The sequence below is a fragment of the Topomyia yanbarensis genome, chromosome 3, assembly GCF_030247195.1.
Source record: "Topomyia yanbarensis strain Yona2022 chromosome 3, ASM3024719v1, whole genome shotgun sequence".
NCBI classification, from domain to species: Eukaryota; Metazoa; Arthropoda; class Insecta; order Diptera; family Culicidae; genus Topomyia; species Topomyia yanbarensis.
The window spans coordinates 48148784-48162602 of record NC_080672.1 but is presented as its reverse complement, the minus strand read 5'-3'; the positions used below and the strand labels follow the sequence as shown (position 1 = coordinate 48162602).

Sequence of the window (13819 nt, the reverse complement as noted above, 5' to 3'; positions counted from 1 at the left end):
TTCATGAATGAATCAAATGGTTGGCCTTAATTTTTCAATTTTAAATTGTATGTTTAATCACAATACGAACATTATATTATTTTAATAAATTAAATTATGCAATCATTGGCGTACAGGGATGTAGCCGACTTTGACATATAGGGGAACATGGGGAGACTTGACCAGGTTTTCAGCTAAAGCTGCATAACTCTCTAAAAAGTTTTCAATCCTTCAAAACTCATTGAGATATGATGTAGAAAGGTAATGTGCATGCTCATGATTTTTTTGCAGAATTTTTAAATTATTTTTGCAAAAGATATAAAAGTTTTTCGGTGAACGTTTTCTCCGGTTAACTGCGGGGAGACTTGACCAAGGCCTGGAGAAACTTGACCAAGCAAAAATTGAAAAACCAGGACAAAAAATATAGACATAAAACATACTGTAATCCTTTTTTCCATATTGTCCAGATCCTCAGGTAACAGTAAAAAATATAAAAGGGTTGCGTTTCATAAATTTCGATTTTTAAATGTATTTCATTTTAAGGATTATCGGTACTGCTTACATTGCATGTTCACACGTTACCAAATTATCCATATTACTGCTAACCTTGACTACTAATACTAAATTATATAGACTGGTATTTTAGGTGGGATTTTTGTGTGACGTGATTAACATTAACAGTAGTAGTAGATACCACAGCGTAGTAAATATCAGAAATTTGGTATCCTTCTTCAGATTATTGTCACTTGGTCAAGTCTCCCCAACATTGGTTCTTACGTTCGATGTCGTGAAAATTTTAGTAATAATAATTCCAAAGTTCTGATTAATGTAAAATCGTTTCACTATAAGGAATAAGATGTGATATAAGTACTTTGAATGTAATTATTAGTCGAGTAGATATGTCTATACAAAATTTGAAAAAAAATTACATAATTTAACTTAAATGTATTAATTACGGAATATTTTCTATAAGGAAAGGATTTTTTATTCCAAACTTTTAAAATTACCTTTTAAAATTACAAAGCATAGAATTTTTTTTGAAAATTTTTTGGAACCTAATAGACTTCGTCATAGCCAATAATAGAATTCTGCGCTTGGTCAAGTCTCCCATGTTTCCCTACTCACTTAACTCAGCTATAAAATTTCCGGAACGAGTAAACAATTGATTTCGAAACGGCAAAGTAAATTTTGGTTGCTGAACCCCAGCGAAATAGTTTCAGCAACCATTGAGAACTCAATAAAAATACATTAAGTGTTGATTATTTTCGACCGTGTTCCTTATCAGCTTGCTGTGGAAAAGCTAAGGCGGACTAGACTGCCGGACTGGCTGACTTGGATCTATACTCTCGGATCCTTTCCACATTTCATCTGGCGTTCCTCAAGGGAGGAACTCTTCTATTTGTGCTCATTGTGAACAACCTCTGCAGTGAATTATCGTCTTTTAAAGTCATGTATGCTATTGATCTGAAAATTTACCGTGTCATAACAACTATGATAGACTGTTGTGCATTGCAAATGGACGTCGATAGGATCATTGACTGGAGTGACAGAAACGAAATGAGTGTGAATATTCAAAAATGCAGCACAATCACTTTTTCACGAGTTGGACTCATCAAACGCAACACTATGCATTACACTGGTACGCAGTATTCCAGAATATGGCGTTACTGTTTGGGCTCCTTATCACACCATACATATTAATCGTATCGAACGGGTACAGAAGAACTTTATCAGGTTTGCACTTCGTCGGTTACCCTGGCAAAATCGTTTCCAGCTTCCTCCATATGAAGATCGCTGTACCCTCATCAATCTCCCTACGTTACGAGACAGAAGGATCTTTCAAAAACGACTTTTCATTTTCGACCTTCTGACAGACAACGTAGACTCTCCTGCGCTTCTAGTAAAACTTGACCTCAACGTTCCTGGAAGATCTTTCCGAAGAATTGATTTTTTCCTACGCTCCACACATTGCACGCAGTACAATCCTTTGGATGTTTGCTGTCAACTCGTCAACAGTGTCTATCATTTGTTTGATTTTAATATTAGTAAAGAATCGTTCAAATTAAAAATAGGTTTAAGTTAGTGTGCGATGTAACTTTTTTTAATCGACGGCAATACAAGTGTTGAAGTTCGACAAAAAATACTATAAACTGAGATTGTTTCTTCGATTCCGCTTTTCTCGTTGTTTCAACTATTCGCTAAGTATTACTTTAAATTTTTAAGCATTAAAATTCAAAAACGCTAAAGTTTTAAAACTTTACAGATTTCAAAGTCTATAATTTTGAAAGCATAATGCTTTAAAATCAAATTTATGAATATTTAATTTTTTTGTTTTGAATTTATGAATATTTTTCTTATTGATTTTCAATTTATTAAATTTCAAAATTCTTGGATTCTCAAATTTTTATATTTCCGATTTTTAAATTTTGAGAAGAAATGGAACTTTAAAATCTTTGAATTTTAAAGTTTTTAATGTTTAATCCTTTAAACCTTATGTTTTTTAACTTTTTAATTCCCAAATTTTGATTTAATTTATATATCACAAAATTTTCGATTAACATATCTTCAAATTTTAAAATCTATAAATATTTAAATGTTTAACTTCTTGAATTCTTAAATATATTTACTATTGAATTTAATTTTTTTAACGATTATATTTTTAAATTTTTATGCATTTCAACTTTTAAAATTCAAAATTTCAAATTAAATGTTTAGGCCTGTAAATTTTTAAATTTCCAATTTTGAACCTACAAAAAAAAAATATTTTAATTGCTTATTAGATTTTTAAATCTTCAATTTTTTAAATTTCTGGATTCCAAATTTTCAACTTTTTAAATTTTTGAATCCTCAGATTTTAATATTTTTTTTAAATTTTTATATCTTTCAATTTTCAATTTTTAATTTTTAATTCCTTTAAACATTTAAATATTTGAATATTGAAAAGATTTTTTTTGAAGTTTTAAACAACGTTTTTTTTTAATTTCATAGTTTTTAGATTTAAAAAAAATTTAATTTCTAAAATTTTAAATCAATTAACTTGAAATTTTGAGGCATTTTGATTTTTAAATTAGTGAGTTCCTGAGATAGATTGTTTTTATTTTGATTATAGACGTTTTAGCCTTAGGGTCATTTGCCTCCTTTTTCAGGATAGAAAAATCTCTTTAGAAAACTCTCTAACTCTATGTGCGAGATTGATAATTGAATCCAAGTGAGCTGCGAACGATTTATTATCTACGCTATGCCCGCCCCCTTGAATTTGATTGACGCATCCTCAAATTTTTGTGCTTTTTGGTTCAGGCTTTTTTAATTTTTCGATGCTTTTATTTTTTAATCTTCATTATTTTTTATTTTTGGAATTTATTAGGTTTTAATTGTGATTTTTCGATCATTTAATTTTCAATTTTTATATTTTCAATTCATGATTTTTTTAAATGTTCCTTTTTGAAAATTTCTGGTGCGCAGAACTAAATATGCGTCTGGTCGAATTTCCGTAGCTCCTTTAGTTCATTGAGAAAGTGGATTTTCTCCCAAATTCAGCGGCGAGTGTGGAAAAAGTTTTCAGTCAAACATTTGAAAATTGAAAAATAAAAGTTATTCATACATATCGATAATAGATTGTAAAAAAGCTTGAAAAGCCCTTAACGGTGAAAAAAAAAAATTATTGCTTGCGGATTTTTGCGGATTTTTACGTCAGCCAGTGATATCAAATTTGCGGATTTTCCAAAATAAATAATGGCAACGCTGATTGCGCGCCTGCTTTCGCTTCAGCTACAACTATTTTCTCATGCATCAGCATTACGAATCGTGTTACCTTTGCGTGCGATACTCATTCAACGTGAGTAGCGTCAGTGGAGTGGATCGTTGCTTGAACGTGGTTGGATAGAGAATCGTATGATTTTGTCATGATTGAGAAGACATTAAATTTTCTTGTGTGGTGCGGTACTTTTTTGACAGTTCTTCCGGAATGATTTTAGCTTTGTGTATGTGAGAGAACAGCATGGTTCGCATGCATATGCGGTAACACGACAAGAGAGCGGCTTCTGACGAGTCCGGATTGGGTAGCGTGTATCATTGATCTCGTAGACGAATAACTGTTATACTCACTGCTGCAATCTTTCTATGAGAAGGCAGTCATCGTAACAGGGATTTTCCGGCCTTCACAAATGTGCAAAAAGTGACGGATTTGGTTCGGAAAAATTCCGCTGTGAAAGTGAAAGGTGTAGTGATCGGCGTGAGCTAGCCCGTGCGTGAATATCTTTGTGGGATTCGACGAAACAGTGATTTTTATGTAAGATGATTATCGATTTTAACTGGTTCCGTGAGGATAGCATAAATCGAGGCTGATTTCGTCGCATGGTGAACGGATGTGTGTGTGGTAGTGGTTACAGTGTGGAGCATAAAAAGTGAAAACGTTTGACAGTTTTTCACGTTAGTTCAATTCATTAAGTAATATCACTATAGGCATACAGTTCAATTTGGCTGCATCCGGCCCTATAACATATCATTTATTTATGTTACCTTGAACACGTTGCATGTTACGTAATGAGAATTGGAACACATGTTCTACTGCTGGCTTATGACTCGTTATTATTATGTGTCAGAATTTTGCCCTGGAAGGATTATTAGTGTCATTAGAACCATTGCACTAGCTCCGTAATTGTCCGGTTAGTTACAAGTTGGCAGCGACGTCTATCAAAACGGAAGTTCAAAATTCCACAAACGGATTGTAGTCAAAAGACTACTTGCAATGGCTCAAAACACATTTAAATATTCAATTTTTTTCAACGTGCCTTCCCGGCGGAACCAGAATCTAATGTTACCAATGCGACAGCGGTAACAAGATCACCAACGGCCATCGCAAAACAAGACGGTGAAAAATCGATAATCGCACATTGTTCTACTTACTGAATTGGTCTGCTCGGCTGTCTGGATCCAGGAATAGCTGGAAAAGGATACCCAAAAATAGGTCGGTCTATCACTTTTACCGGCAGCCGATGCAGTCTCACAGAGAAGAGAACACGACAGATAGGAATTGCATTGAAAAAAGTGTCAGCATACTTTCAGTAAACCGACAGAAGTGATTGCAAGCGGACCAATTTTTTTTTCAAGCTGAATGGCATTTAGAGTTTATAAATAAACATTAAAGCTATTGGCGTGCGATTTACACATTACCATAGTCGAGGCGGTTGACAATTTTACCATTTGCCGGGTGAGATAGTTGATTGCTGTTGGGACGCTGCATGCGTGGTATAATTATTCCACGTTGCGGTGTAGGAAGTTGAACAGAGAATAGTTCGAGTAGTTATTGATTAGTTGTTTGGTTATCGGGATACAGAAAGCATCGTCTATTTGTTGCAATAATCACTTATATACTCAGATAGACAAGGAAAAGCTTTCGAATACATTTTTTGCAAAAATTCTCAACGCAAAAAAATTGCACATCATGGAAAAGAATTTTCGCGTATAACTCGAAACAAAAATTCAATCATATTTCCGACTTTGTCCTGCTGTGTGGTGATTTCAAGAAACTGTCACCGTGCCAAAGAGATGAGGGCACCATCAAAGGTATTCGCTAGCAGATAACACCATCGACTTATAACAAAATATAAACATATAAATTCACACATTATTTTCGGTGCTCCGCACATCACCACTTCGGTTGACAGTTGCTCCTGAGTCGTACTTTCTCGTAACTGTAAAGAGACAAAATGTACCAGATAATATTTAATGTATTCCTCGTCTAGAATTCAACGAGTAATGACCGTTCAAGTGATAATTAAGCACTAATTAAACATGCTCTACATCATCATCGAACGCGAATTGATTTGAATGTGTAGAATGAAAATACACATACTAAATGGACGAATCGTGATGTTTTCATAAATGTTTACTTTCTGGCACGGTCAAAGCCAGATTTATTTATTTAATTTGTTCAGTTACAACGATTCTTCCGGTAGTTATAAGCTAAAAACGCAACGAATGTGTATACTGCCGACTAAGTACCTCGTAAAAGTAAAACAAGGTCATACCGCACTACCTAGTTCAACCAAATCGGTTTGTCGTTAAATTATTCACTAGCCATCAACATGGCACCTGTCAAGTGGTGGTCCATTTTCTCACGAACGTAATTTTCTACTTGCATAAAGTGACGAGTGCGACAATGTGGCAGAAAACTATCGATTTTATAGCTGTGTACTGTTCGCACTCGAACGACGAAAATTAAACGTGTCCAAGAGGAAAAGGAAACCAACAATATATCAGAATCGAAGAAGGTAACGGACGGTTGAGTTAATGGAGCAGACAATCATAACAGTCGAACAAATTTTGCTCGATGTTCATTATATGGGAAATCTAGAGGAAAGAAAAGCTACTGAGCGGGAAAATTGAATGATTAATAAACGTTTCAGCACGCTATTTAGTACGTTCAATTCCATGAAATGTCCATTTAGTCATGGTTGATTTCTTCCGTTGTTTCTACACCGTAAACGTTTGTGCTTAACCGAGGGCTTGCAACTGTAATTGTTATCCTATTTTAATTATTTAAAACAAACGGTTGCGTATCATAGACGTAATAAAATAATAATGAGGAAAAATTAAACTATTTGCATTATGGTTATAATTTCGTAGAACGTTCTCGATTCAAACAATAATAGCTTTCTGATCGACATTTACCAATGGTAATTTTATTTAGTCTTTTTGGCTTTTAGTAAAGAATTATCAATTCGTAGAAGACTTCTAATAAGGTCACAGAGCCGTACACTGCCCATGATCGCATATCAGTTCCATAAAGATAGGAAATACCATAGAAAACGGGACAACTATGCGATCATGGGTAGCATATTTGTTGGTCGTTTCCGAAACGCTAACGATCGCCTCGCAACTAAAACCTAACCCAAGTATGACTATGACCTTCCTGCATTACTATAATTGAGTGATGCAGTAGACTTCACTCTACAAATCGCATTTCTTTGCAGAGATTTGACAAAATTTTGCGGGGGTTTACTAAGTTGATTCACTAGGAGACTGATAAATCTATTATCTTTCTGTGGAAAAAACAGCCTATAGGCCGTGTAGCATACGGCGGGTTGAAGTATCTCAGCCAAGAAGGGATTCACTTGATTCCTGCAACCAAGTCGGAAGAGGCTACTGAAAACAGAAGTTCGTAAGTCAATATGTATATAAACATGCCAGTCGCGAACGGAGTATTATGGGACCTTGCCTTTACTGTGAATCTCTGACACAGGTGACGTTTTATTTCTTCACAAGTCGCGGGTAGCAAATGATGAGTTACAAAACTATTAAAAATATCCAAACGAATCTGCATCATGCGAAAGGAGCGTCTGTCACAGATTTACAAAAAATGGACATGGCTTTAATTCAAGAACCATGGGCTTTGAAAAACATTGTGGAACACAATGGCATAAAAATTTTCAAAATGAAAATTCAAGTACGGCGAGAAAAATGAAGTTTTAGTTCTAAACTGGAAATATTGCCTACTAACTAATACCCGTCGCGCGTTGCTGCGACTTTCAACGAAATACGAATTTGTTTCGAAGTGCCATCTGGCGGGCAGATAATCCCCAACCAATAGAACACTAACAAGCTCCATAACAAATGTCTACTACGTATATTTTTTTTGCGTCCACAGATTACATACATACAAACATAGACTTATTTATATAGATTTAGCAAAGCTGTAACCAAAAATTAATAGTTGGTCTAGATTCCCTGACCATTTCAAAATGCATATCATCAACTGTTTGTACACCAAATTAAGACGAAGATATGAATAAAAGTAATTATTTGATGATTTATTTGTATTGAAAACAGGTACTGAGTCAAAACAATTTGCGGATTATTACTTGGAAACAGAAAAACCATGCAGCGTACACCTGTTCATACATATTCTGCCGCAAATCCTACCGTTCCAGATTCTGACAATAATTTACAAACTGAAGATAATTCTAAAACAGGTAGGAGATATTCGAAAAGCAGTAGCTCAACGGCTGTAAGCAAAACCCAAAGTCAGATTCGGGCGTTAGAGTTAGCTAGTCAAATTGAGGGAGAAGATCTTGAATCCGCTCTGGAGCAGGAACGGATTTTGGTTGAACAAAAATTGGAAGCTCTCAAAATTAAAAAGAACAGGAACTCGGCAAAAGAAGGCGAAATTTTTGAAGAAATAACGGCAACAAGAGTTGCAAATTTTTGAATTGCGCTCTGATTCTGGGTCTGTAAGTGACAGTTCATCACGACGAAATCACAAGTGGGTGAGAGAAATCCAAGATGAAGGTGACGATCGACGACCTGACGAGTCTATTGAAAAAGCTGCACATAACAAGATGGAATCAAAAGATAGATTCAGGAATTTACGAGGTCTTGATGCAAGCATTTAAAGCACTCCCAGTTCGTCAAATAACAGATTTATCTGCGTTTCCTGGAGAAGTTTCTGAGTGACCGATTTTCGAGAACGAGTTCGAAACGTCTACAACATAGCTCCAGCTAATAGACCGTGATAACCTGAGAAGACTTAACGAAGCGCTTCAAGTGAAGGCGCGCAAAGCTATTGAGCCATTACTGTCGTCACCTGAAAATTTCCATCATATTATGCGAAGGCTGAAATCAAACTTTGGTCGAACCGAGGCGGTGGTTGCCAGAAGCCTGGAGACTTTAAGGAACCTTGAGTTTGTCAAGGACGGAAGCATTGAATCATTTCGTACATTTTATAACGCAGTCGTCGGCACCGCTGTTGCGTTGAAAAACGCTACCTAATGAATCCAGAACTTATTTCGCACCTAGTGGAAAAGCTACCGGCATTCAGCAAGCAGATGTGGATTCGACACAAAGCACCTCCAATGAAGGAAGACAGATGAAGTAATTTCGACACATTTTCTCAGTGGTTGGAGAATGAGATGGACAATAGAGTGGGACACGGTTATATGAAAAAAAAAAATTGCTCTGAGCGACTTTTTGGATTCCATTCGGGTCCTAGAATAACTATGCAAATCTTAAGCTCGATCGGTGAAACTATATTTTTGCGCCCGCGGTTTAAACAACGTTGGTTGAAAGTTTACATGGGATTTCGCACGGGGAAAGCGATTTTTACTAAATAATTCGTCTAAGAGTCACCCAGTGCCTTCTAGAAATAAATCAAAGTAAAATTTTTATAGGAAATTTATCAAGGACACAAAGTCTCGAAGACTGCAAAACGATTTGACGATTGTGGAAAAAGTTATTGAGCAAAAATCGACTGTTGTTCAGAAGATTGATGAAAATTTCAATTGTCATAGCACCACTGCTACCGACGGTCGAATTATATACAGAATTTTAAACTTTCTGTTATTGTGTACAAAAGAAGCGTCAATTTATCTCTCAAAACTCTTGGAAAGCGACCAAACAGTTCAGATCATTAATTTAGACACGATAAAAGAAAGTCAAAACAAAATTATATATAATTGGACAGTCAAATGCAGTGATGCTAGAAAAAAGGAATATTTTATCAATCGTCTGAGCACCAATCGGTTTCTGCTTAATGACTTTTTCCATAAGTGTCAGATCGTTCCGTGGTCTTTGAGACTTTGTTTCATTGTTAAATTTTCTATAAAAATCACAACGATTTATTTTTAGAAAGACATGGGCGACTCCTGGAGAATTTATTTTGTGAAAGCCACTTTTCCCAAACGAAATCCCATATAAACTATTAACAATGGGCGCAAAAATATGGTTTCACTGATCAAGCCATTACACAGCTGTTCTAGGACCCAAATGGCCCCCAAAAAGTTGCTCGGAGCAGAAATCTAATTTTTGTTCAACAACCAACTGGCGAATATGAATCCGATTTTCATGACCAAAACGTTAACTTCAAACCCTCGACCAAAAAACCGCCTGTGTTTAACATTAATACTCCAGATCATGAGATTGACGTAGTGCCTCTTATGCAGCTTCAAGGATCATTTGAGCCTTGCCAAATGTGATCGGTTTGCTAAATTCTATTTGGAACAGCGTCGATCTGCAGCAAGATTATGCCGAGTATGCTACGTCTGTCTGAAGATCGACCATACGCATCAGAAATGAAAATCTAACAGGACCAGTTTCATCTGTAAAAGTAATCACTATGAGCTAGTGCACTCAGATAACTTGCAAAAGACCATCGAACCGTAAGCCTTTGAATAAATTTGCATCTGAAGATTTATGTTATGTGAATGCTAAAAACGTGAACACTCTTCTCCGCGTGGGTTAAGTGCAAATTCGTGGCCAAGGTAGTATCCACAACGTGTTCGATCTTTTTGACGAGAATACGACTCAAAACGCTTCACCGAGATTGTCGATAGTTTCGAACACTGCTGGTTTTATAGTGCCTCTGAAGACAATTCAATATTCACTGAGAGGTCTTCAACTAACCCGGTGTCACCTAGGTTCGACCATTCAAGGAGAAATATAACCAACGTTAGCGGTGGCAGCTGATTCCCTCCATGTTCTCCATTGTTCCAATGATAATGATACGAAGCTAACAGCTTTTATGAAGCATATGTACAAGATTGAACAGTTCGGGATAACCCACCAGGAAGAGAAATTTTCAGGAGAAAATCAACGTGCACTTGACATTATGAACAGGACACTAAAAAGAATCGGTGATCGTTTCGACGTTGGGCAAATATATAAATACAACAATTTTACGTTTACCGATAGAAAAGTGCAAGTATTGCGTCGTCTGCAGGTAATGGAAAGGAAAAATGGATGATTACCTCCTAAAAGGATATGCAAGGAAACTGCAGCCAGATGAGCTTTCGGAGCCTCCTAACATATGGTATTTACCACATTTCAGCGTTGCGAGTGGTAATAATTTTCGATTTGTGATGGACGCGAAAGCTAAGTCAAACGGTTTTTCGTTAAACGACCTATTGCTGAAAGGTCCAGATTTTGTACTCCCTCTAACTGCTGTAGTGATGTCATAAAGGAAGAAAAAGATGGCATTTTTGGCAGACATAACAAATTTGCGAAAAGAATCAACATTCACAGCGTTTCTTCTGGCGTGGAATGAATCGAATAGATCAACCTGAGACATATACGATGACGACTATGAATTTTGGTGCGGTATCATATCTCCGTTTATAGCTCTGTACATAAAAAAAACTAATGCAAAAGAACTTGAAGCACTTTTACCCGGAGTGCAATTGATGAAATTGTTTTTCCGTTGGACTTTCCTAAGCTTGGCGATATTCTTCGATCCACTGATATGAATCCCACGAAGCAAGAGCTATTGAAGTTTATGATGGGAATTTTTGATCCGTTGGGAGTGTTGGAGTCTGGTTACAATCTATTTGAAAATTCTGTTTGAAGATTTGTGGCGCTTGCAAATCAATTAGGATAATGAGAGATTCCCGATGGCTTCATTCCAAAATAGGCAGAGTGGTTAGAGGTTACGTGATGTCAGAATACCAAGATATTACTTTCCAGAGCTCCCATCATTTAAAAAAAATATGCTCCTCCCGTGATACTTGTGGAGTGCGCAGTAGTATATACGGCCTCTAGCAAAAGCAAGTATCGGACTAACAATTCCTTCTCTTTCCTTCCGCGATCTACGTTCGGGCAGGCATGCACAAGAACGGTGCTGCTCCGTGTCCTATAGCTTTACACTGACTCATAATGTGTCAGCGTTAAATTCATTGAGCTAGTGCTTGCGCTGGTTTCCGATGAGCTAGAGTTAGCAAGTAGCACGAGCACCGATGAGCGAGAGCCCTCGCTAGCACGGTGATAGCTAGCACGCTGCACGGAGCTATAGCTCAGCTATAGCAAAGCAGAATAAAAAAACGCGTTAGTGTGAGTAATGATGCCTGCATCATTTTTTCAGCAACCTGTCGCACATTAACCAACGCATAGTTCTTGCTTTGTCCTATTCTTTCATTCCATAGCTTACACTACTGCACCGTTCTAGCTCATCGGACAAGCTTACCGTGCCAGCTCATTGAGTTAACTCGTGCTAGCTCACTGAGCTAGCTCACCGAGCTTGCTCGTGCCAGCTTACCGAGCTGGCTCATGGTGCTTATCGTGCTAACTCGTTGTGCTAGCTCTTCGAATCTTACAGCTCGAGCACGCAGGTTACCTAGCACGAGCGGTGTCAGTGCTTATTGCTTTTGGTTCGTTCAAAGCGGCCGCTCAGCTCATGTTAGGCTCTCGTGCTGTGCTTCATGCATCCCTGCGTTCGGGCCTGGCCGGCGCCGGTATTGATCAGAAACACTACCAGGAGTTGCACATTGAAAGATGTTTCGCTAATCCCAAGCATAAATTATCTACTGATTCCCTGTGCAACTTCAGCTAGTCCCGATCGATAACGGAGTAGCAGCCACGGGTGGTCGCACAAGCTTAAGCGAGAGAAAGCTTTTGCCTGCGTGATTTTCATCGTATACCGATCCCGGCTCGAAGGACCAATGATAGCGACAGCAACATGGACTATGTCCGATTTGTAGGGCTCACCTGGAGGGTACGAAGGGCCAATGTTGGCGATGGCACCAGATATAGCTCTGCTTAGTACGGTGCACCTGGTTCGGCATATAAACTATATTTGCTACCGTTCAATTTATAGTGAAAATTTTCTTGCTCTCCTCGAAAAATACCTCCTACGATCAAGTCTGCTATAAACCAAATCTTAGCTATAATTTTATTTTATTTTTTAGAACTCTTATGGCATACTAATTATTAGTTTTGGGACCTCAAAGTAAGTGAATAAAAATTGACTTTCGAAAATTCTACCGCGGTGGAACCCTTTATACTGTGAAGTTCCGTTACATTCTTTTCAAAAACATCTTCACAATAGTTTAGTAGAAGCCTCGAACCGCTGTGCCCCCCAGCAAAAAAAAAATCGAGGGTCAAAAACTTTCAAAGCATCAACTTCAAAAGAAAATGTCCACAAAGTTTGTCTTTTTAAAACTTTTATTTAACATTATAGATACTTTTTCAATACTTTTTTTGCTTTGGCATAGGATTTATTTATGTTGTTTATTACCTTCACCAACAGGCCCCTTGGCCACAATGGTGGTTGCTTAAACTAATTACATTTTAGTATTGACAACATTTTCACTTTTATCGCATTCCGCGTCCTGTTGAAGTCAAAGGCCGTCGCCACACTGTTAAAAATTCGTTGGAGTCCGGTAACAGCGCTCTGGCAACCATAGTTGGTTCTCCTGAACGGAACTCGCAGAAGGGAGTTATTGCGTAGAGCTCGAACGCGGGCTTGAAGATCCAGACGTCCGAGGATTGTAGGGCAATCCACTCTGGCAGAGAGTAAGTCCGAGACGAACAGGGCTCGAGAGCAGTCCCTCCGAATGCTGAGTTTATCGAGGTGTATTAGCTGGCAACGGTTTTCATAGCTCGGCAGCTGAAATCTGTTTCGCCATGGGAGATGACGAAGGGCGAAGCGTATGAACCTGCGTTGGACAGCCTCGATTCTGTCAATCCCGTTCTGGTAGTACGGATTCCAAACAGCTGAACAATATTCTAACGTTGAGCGGACCAACGCGCAGTAAAGCGATTTAAAACAATATACGTCCCTGAAGTTTTTCGCTATTCGGAAGATGAACCCAAGCTGTCGTGATGCCTTATCCACGGTGTATGACGTATGTGGTTTGAATGTTAATGCCGAATCCATGATGACTCCGAGATCTTTGATGTGAGAGTGTCTTGGAATGCTCGAGCCGAAGAAACGGTAGTTAAACTGAGTCGGTTGGCGTTTCCGCGTGAACGTAACGATTGAGCATTTGCTCGGGTTTAAAACCATTCTGTTTTGATCACACCACGTGCTAAAGCTGTCCAGATCCCTCTGAAGAAGCTCGGCATCGGTTTTATC

General features: G+C 37.7%; 1 protein-coding gene across 10 annotated transcripts in view; it reads left to right on the top strand.

Moving 5' to 3' along the window:
* Positions 1–13819, top strand: part of LOC131693268 (long-chain-fatty-acid--CoA ligase 6) — a 95543-nt gene that overhangs the window by 13237 nt on the left and 68487 nt on the right. Inside the window, exon 1 of one of the 10 annotated variants that reach the window (XM_058980972.1) lies at positions 3772–3868. The exons of 1 other annotated variant lie outside the window; for it this stretch is intronic. The gene's annotated coding sequence lies outside the window, so the exon portion shown is untranslated. 8 more of the 10 variants (XM_058980976.1, XM_058980969.1, XM_058980974.1 and 5 more) reach the window with 8 other exon arrangements.